The sequence below is a fragment of the Balaenoptera musculus genome, chromosome 9 (assembly GCF_009873245.2).
Source record: "Balaenoptera musculus isolate JJ_BM4_2016_0621 chromosome 9, mBalMus1.pri.v3, whole genome shotgun sequence".
Lineage (NCBI taxonomy): Eukaryota > Metazoa > Chordata > Mammalia > Artiodactyla > Balaenopteridae > Balaenoptera > Balaenoptera musculus.
The window spans coordinates 52,669,765-52,677,007 of NC_045793.1; positions in this window are offsets into that span (position 1 = coordinate 52,669,765).

Sequence of the window (7,243 nt, forward strand, 5' to 3'; positions counted from 1 at the left end):
TTTAGTTTTATTGATCTTTGCTATCGTTTCCTTCATTTCTTTTTCATTTATTTCTGATATGATCTTTATGATTTCTTTCCTTCTGCTAACTTTGGGGTTTTTTTTTGTTCCTCTTTCTCTAATTGCTTTAGGTGTAAGGTTAGGTTGTTTATTTGAGATGTTTCTTATTTCTTGAGGTAGGATTGTATTGCTATAAACTTCCCTCTTAGAACTGCCTTTGCTGCATCCCATACGTTTTGGGTCATTGTGTTTTCATTGTCATTTGTTTCTAGGTATTTTTAATTTCCTCTTTGATTTCTTCAGTGATCTCTTGGTTATTAAGTAGTGTATTGTTTAGCCTTCATGTGTTTGTATTTTTTACAGATTTTTTCCTGTAGTTGATATCTAGTCTCATAGCATTGTGGTCAAAAAAGGTACTTAATATGATTTCAATTTTCTTAGATTTACCAAGGCTTGATTTGTGACCCAAGATATGATCTATCCTGGAGAATGTTCCATGAGCACTTGAGAAGAAAGTGTATTCTGTTGTTTTTGGATGGAATGTCCTATAAATATCAATAAAGTCCATCTTGTTTAATGTATCATTTAAAGCTTGTTTCCTTATTTATTTTCATTTTGGATGATCTGTCCATTGGTGAAAGTGGGGTGTTAAAGTCCCCTACTATGATTGTGTTACTGTTGATTTCCCCTTTTATGGCTGTTAGCATTTTCTTTATGTATTGAGGTGCTCCTATGTTGGGTGCTAAATATTTACAATTGTTATATCTTCTTCTTGTATTGATCCCTTGATCATTATGTAGTGTCCTTCTTTGTCTCTTGTAATAGTCTTTATTTTAAAGTCTATTTTGTCTGATATGAGAATTGCTACTCCAGCTTTCTTTTGATTTCCATTTGCATGGAATATCTTTTTCCATCCCCTCACTTTCAGTCTGTCTGTGTCCCTAGGTCTGAAGTGGGTCTCTTGTAGACAGCATATATATGGGTCTTGTTTTTGTATCCATTCAGCCAGTCCATGTCTTTTGGTGGGAGCATTTAATCCATTTACATTTAAGGTAATTATCTATATGTATGTTCCTATTACCATTTTCTTAATTGATTTGGGTTTGTTATTGTAGGTCTTTTCTTTCTCTTATGTTTCCTGCCTAGAGAAGTTCCTTTAGCATTTGTTGTAAAGCTGGTTTGGTGGTGCTGAATTCTCTTAGCTTTTGCTTGTTTGTATAGGTTTTAGTTGCTCCATTGAATCTGAATGAGATCCCTGCTGGGTAGAGTAATCTTGGTTGTAGATTTTTCCCTTTCATCACTTTAAATATGTCCTGCCACTCCCTTCTAGGTTGCAGAGTTTGTGCTGAAAGATCAGCTGTTAACCTTATGGGGTTTCCCTTGTATGTTATTTGTTGTTTTTCCCTTCTTGTATTTTCTCCATTCTATTTCCAAGATTTTGGATCATCTCTACTATCATTACTCTGAATTCTTTTTCAGGTAGACTGCCTATTTCTTCTTCATTTGTTTCATCTGGTGGGTTTTTACCTTGCTCCTTCATCTGCTGTGTGTTCCTCTGTCTTCTCATTTTGCTTTACTTACTGTGTTTGGGGTCTCCGTTTTGCAGGCTGCAGGTTTGTAGTTCCCGTTGTTTTTTGTGTCTGCCCCCAGTGGCTAAGGTTGGTTCAGTGGGTTGTGTAGGCTTCCTGGCGGAGGGGACTAGTGCCTGTGTTCTGGTGGGTGAGGTTGGATCTTGTCTTTCTGGTGGGCAGGACCACATCTGGTGGTGTGTTTTGGGGTGCCTGTGACCTTAATATGATATTATGTAGCCTCTCTGCTAATGGGTGGGGGTGTTCCTGTCTTGCCTGTTGTTTGGCATAGAGTGTCCAGCACTGTAGCTTGCTGGTTGTTGAGTGGAGCTGGGTCTTAGCGTTGAGATGGAGATCTCTGGGAGAACTTTCGCCATTTGATATTACGTGGAGCCGGGAGGTCTCTGGTGGGCCAATGTCCTGAACTCGGCTCTCGCACCTCAGAGGCTCAGGCCTGACCCCTGGCCAGAGCACGAAGACCCTGTCAACCACACGGTTCTCTCCCTTCTTGTAGTGACTGCAGTCTTTTCAGGTTCAAACCATCATTGCCTAGAAGCTCAGTTTGTGTGGATTTATCTACTCTTGAAGCAAAAGCTGTCTGTAAATGCTGAACTTTGTCCTGTTCTTCCTGAAGTTGGGAAATTAGTTCGTCCTTCTCTTTCAGCTGCAGCTTCATCACTGAGCATTCATCTTTCTTTCCATCTATCCTGACAAATCCTCTACCAGCTAAACCAGGAGCTCCAGCACCAAGATTGCCTAGGAGAGGAATCCCCCTAACTTTATTTTTTTAATTGCCCTTTTTCTTATTTGAGACATTAACATAGTTCTTGATTTTACATTTGGAAACATGTATTTTAATTGTTCAAAGTCTCTTTTTCAATTCATATTCTTTTTTTTTTTTTTCTTTTCTCTTAATGGGCCCTGGTGGAGACAGTTTAAGCCCAACTAAGTGAGAAGCCCTTCAGGAATAATTGAAGGAAGCACACACTGTATGCCCTTTCAGCTGTTCTCACCAAACCAACAGAGAATTCTCTCTGACTCAGAAACCCATGGCAGCCTACCCACAAGAACATTATTCTTTAAACTTCAATGCTACAGCTAATATCATCTCATAACATAATTGTCTCCAGTGGGATGAAATTAGGCCAAGAAACCAAAGTTCTCTAATCTCATTCTAAGGCTGTGTTTTATCCTCTCTTATTCCAACAGGCCACAGGCTACCTCGGACCCCGCTGTGACAACATCCCTAGAGCAGTCTGGTTTGAAGGCATGTTTTTGCCTCAGTATTTCCATTCCCACACCCTCTGGTGGCCATTTTATTTTATTTTTACAAGAGGAACAAAGATAGATGGCCCCAAATGAAGTAATGATGACCTTGAATCATGGTGCCTTGATTAATTAATGTTAGAGAGTTATCCAACCAAAGCACATCCACAGGTCACATTCTGGGCCTTCAAAACCACTCCATACAAACAGCATTTCATATCTAGACAGTTTTCTTACCTTCTTTAATTGGATCTCTTTACCAACTTCTATTATATCATACTGAGCTTTAAACTCAATGATCACATGAACTCACCCTACTGAAATTTGTTTTAGCATGTATTTGCCATCCTTGAGTGCATTTTTGATTCACAGACTGAAATATAAGTTAGGATTATGTTTGGCACAAGTAACATAAAACTTAATGAATGTGGAATTACACAAGGAAGGAATTTCTTTACCTCAGTGAGAAGAAGTCTGGGTTTAAGCAAATCAAGGCTAGTACAGCACCTCAAAATGCCATCAAGGGTCTGCGCTTTTTCTCTTCCTGTCCCATAATCCTGAGGATGACTGATACACCTCCAATATCAAGTTCACATTCTAGTCAGGGAGAAAGAAGAAGAAGAAGATATAGAACCAGCTGACTTGAGCTTATGTCTTATTCACCACGTCTTACATGGTCTCTTTTCGCTGCAAGGGAATCTGGGAAGGAAAGTTTTAGCTTTCCAGCTTCTATGGTACAGTAAGGCATGAGAGGGTATGTGAATAGGTTTTGAGTGAGCCAATTTAAAATGTGTACCTAGTAGGTTTGTGCTTTCTGGCATCTGGTCTGACCCATTCCAGGTTTGGTCTTCATCCTTCATCACTGAGAGACCACAGCCATCACTTCCCATTCTGCTGCTGAGATTGAGCAATGAAGGTCAAGATATAAACAGTGTTTGTAGTTTGCTTAGAATTTTTTCTAAATGATGGAAAAAGCACAATGATCAGAGGTCAGAAAAGCTGCATTTTAGTCTGGTATTATTTATTCTAAAATGTCACATTTCAGGCAAATCACCTCTCTGAGTCCTAGTCTCCCATATATAAAATAGAGGAGTTGAGCTTTAATCTTCTGTTCTTCCCTCTTGTGTAGGGTCTCAAATGTCTATTATTAGACCAGCTTTCACCCATGTTCCCATGAGGACTCAAAGAGGTTGGGCCCAGATAGGAGGCCTCACCGTGCTGTCATCATCCTCATGTCCCCCTTTCTCCCAGTCATCTCTTAGGACCACCTGGCACTTAGGGAAAATGGAGAGGAATTTAGGACCTGTGTAGTAAACGACATTTCTCATTGCCCTTATGTGACTTTTGTCTTAAACGTATGAACTAGTCCAATCTTTGTTACTGTAGTAGAATTACAATTCCCCCTTCAGGTAGATGTGGCTTCTTTGGGGTCACAAGAGTGACTGAGAGGTCAGGCCATTGAAATGGTATCATCTGCCAGCTTTTCATTGCCTCTTGGCCCAGCACGGCCCAGGAAGCTGCCTTAGAGCCAGAGCCTCCACTCTTGAGAGAATAACACTTTTCCAGGCCCACTCCTATAAGCATAACACCTACTTCAGTCTGTAAATTATTCCCACAACTTGCTTAACTGTCCAGAATCCTGTAGTATTGCTGAAGCTGGAGGTGTCCAAGTATGCAATTGACTGCAACTATTATAACTCTTCTAAATAACTTGGCACCCATCTGGGGGTATGGGGTTTGTGGTTAATTTTCAGATATATTCTGCAGCTGTTCTCATTAGTGTCTCCTTTAGACTTCATTTCAGACCAGGCATCTTTACCTATATCACATAAATTCTGTTTTGTCAACTTTGGTCAGAGGGTAGGACTTTCCCTTTAGGTCATCTTCCAGGACTATCCTGGAAGATGTTCAAGCCCTCTCTTCTAGTGGCTGGTCCACATGAGAAGAAGAGTGCACAAGGCAGATTATTGAGGGATTGACCAGAGAATGTGTCTCCAAAGACTTCATGCCCAGTGGGTAACAGGCTGAGTTACCAGGCTCCTCCTGGGTAGAGGAGGGTATTCTCCACAGCCATGGGTTCAAGGAAAGCTTGGAGCTGACTTAGCTCTCCAGGACTCTTGGAGTCTCTTAGAACATTCTTCTCATCTCCTCAATATGGGGTGGCTCCATCTCTTCCTCTCTGGCCCATGATTCATTATCTAGAATTTTCCATGGTGTGAGGGGAGGAGGCAGGAGGTGGGATATGACCAGACTCCTCTGAAACTATTCATCTGAAAATTTTAGTCTCATGCTGCCTTTGTTTTTGTTTCAGTTGTGAGAGGGTTTAGGAGATCCTAGCAAGAGTTCTTAATAACGGGCTTGTAGATAGAATTCAGGATGTTCATGAACTTGCACGAAAAATACATCTCTGTTGTCACTACTCTTTAACTAAAAATTGGTATTTCCTTCATTTTTGAAGGTGGGCAGTGACCATGGCTATGTTAGCGGTACCTCTGACTTTGACAACAGTAGAAATTACAAGTTTCACATCACATTAAAGTTGATGCCAAAACTTCAAAATAGCACTATGCTCATGAAATTTCAGAAGTGCTGTGTTTTGGGAATTTCCTGGTGGTCCAGTGGTTAGGACTCTGCGCTTTCACTACTGAGGGCCCAGGTTCGACCCCTGGTTGGGGAACTAAGACCTCACAAGCTGTGAGCCATGGCAAAAGTGTGGTGTTTATTAGACCCACCACCAAATCTTGTTATCTAATGCATTAACAAACTATATATCTTTTATATCACATTAAAAGATTTGATAACTGTACTTTGATATTAAAAATTTTCTTTGGAGCCTATGTTTTTTGTCATGCGTTTAAAAACAATTTTCTAAGAAGGGGTTTCACCAGACTACCAAAGCAGTTTATGTCACAAAAATAAATTCAAGGACCTCTACACTGGATATAATTTATAAAATACATATAGAACAGAGATGGGGGGGAAAACACACTTTAAAATTTAGACAGGTTACCATGCTAACTACAGTACAAAAGAACTAAACATAAACCAATATGCAAAAATTATTTCAGTCTAACTTGTATTGCTCCAGACTTCATTAGCCTGTGGCTATAAATTAGCTTGTGGGTCATATTAATGCTAACATGTACCTACCAGCTAATGAAGTGTCTCCCATTTTCCCCCAGATCTTTGTTTTTATGGGAATTCCTGGAAGTGTCTTATGTGAGTTCATCCAAAGTCTTCTCATTTTCTTCCTTTTCAGCTACTCCTGTTAATAATATCTATCGATTTGTCCCAGAAGACTCTGGGTGGTAGGCATGATGATCCATCCCTGCCCCCACTCTGGGTACCTTCTTTGAGAACCAAAGGTTATCTCCTAAAGTTCCCTTGTTGCAAAGCCTCATTTGGCCAGGGAAGTGCCCCAATCCCTGAAATTCTCCACCTCACTTCAGTGAAATAGGGAGCATATTCCTCTCCTTGGTCTACAGCAAGGTCCAGAAACTGGGGCTTCCTTGGCTCAAAAAGTCATTTTGGGCTCTAGGGATAAATGAAGAGGGAAGGTAAGATTGAATGGGGATGGGATGTTTCCCTCGTGAAAAGTCACCTCTGCTTCTTCCATCAGCGCCTTCCTTCTTGAGGTTCACACCTGAGTACATGGGCAGGACTCTAGGAAACCACATGCCAGACACCATGCTGTTCCATCTCCCACCCCCTTCCTCCTCATTCAAGGTCACGTCCTCTTTTCTTTGAGCCCCAAATGTTAAATTAACTCATTCAAAGAGATTCTTGCCAGGCCTGCCCTCCTGATCCATCAGACCCACTAACACCTAAACTAACAAAATCCCCATATGCTAAACATCCCTCCCCTGCCCCCGCAGACCCAGCCCTACCCTTCTCTACCCTGCTCTGCGCCTGAGGAGGTGAGTGTTATGGTCAGCAGCAGCAGGGCCCTTGTCCTCTGGCTCCCATTCTATTGGGTTCAGCTGTGGGGAAGCACTATCATAGCAGGAGGAGGGAGAAGCCAGGGTCTTTATTTTTTCCAGCTTGCTCCCTGCCTGGTCACTCTGAGCTAGAGACACCTCTACTGAAGACAGGGCATCTTTTAGGTACCTCCCTCTTAGATCTACAGATGTTTCCTCTGGGTTCTGGTAATACAGTAGTCCTCCCTTATCTGTGGGTGATACGGTTCAAGACCCCCAGTGGATCCCTGAAATCAGGGATACTACTGAACCCTGTATATACTATGTTTTTCCCTATACTTACATATTTATGATGAAGTTTAATTCACAAATTAGGCACAGTAAGAGACTGACAACAATAACTAATAACATAGATATTGTAGATAGAACAATTGTAACACTATATTGTAATAAAAGTTATATGAATGTGGTTCCTCTCTCTCATTGTCTTAT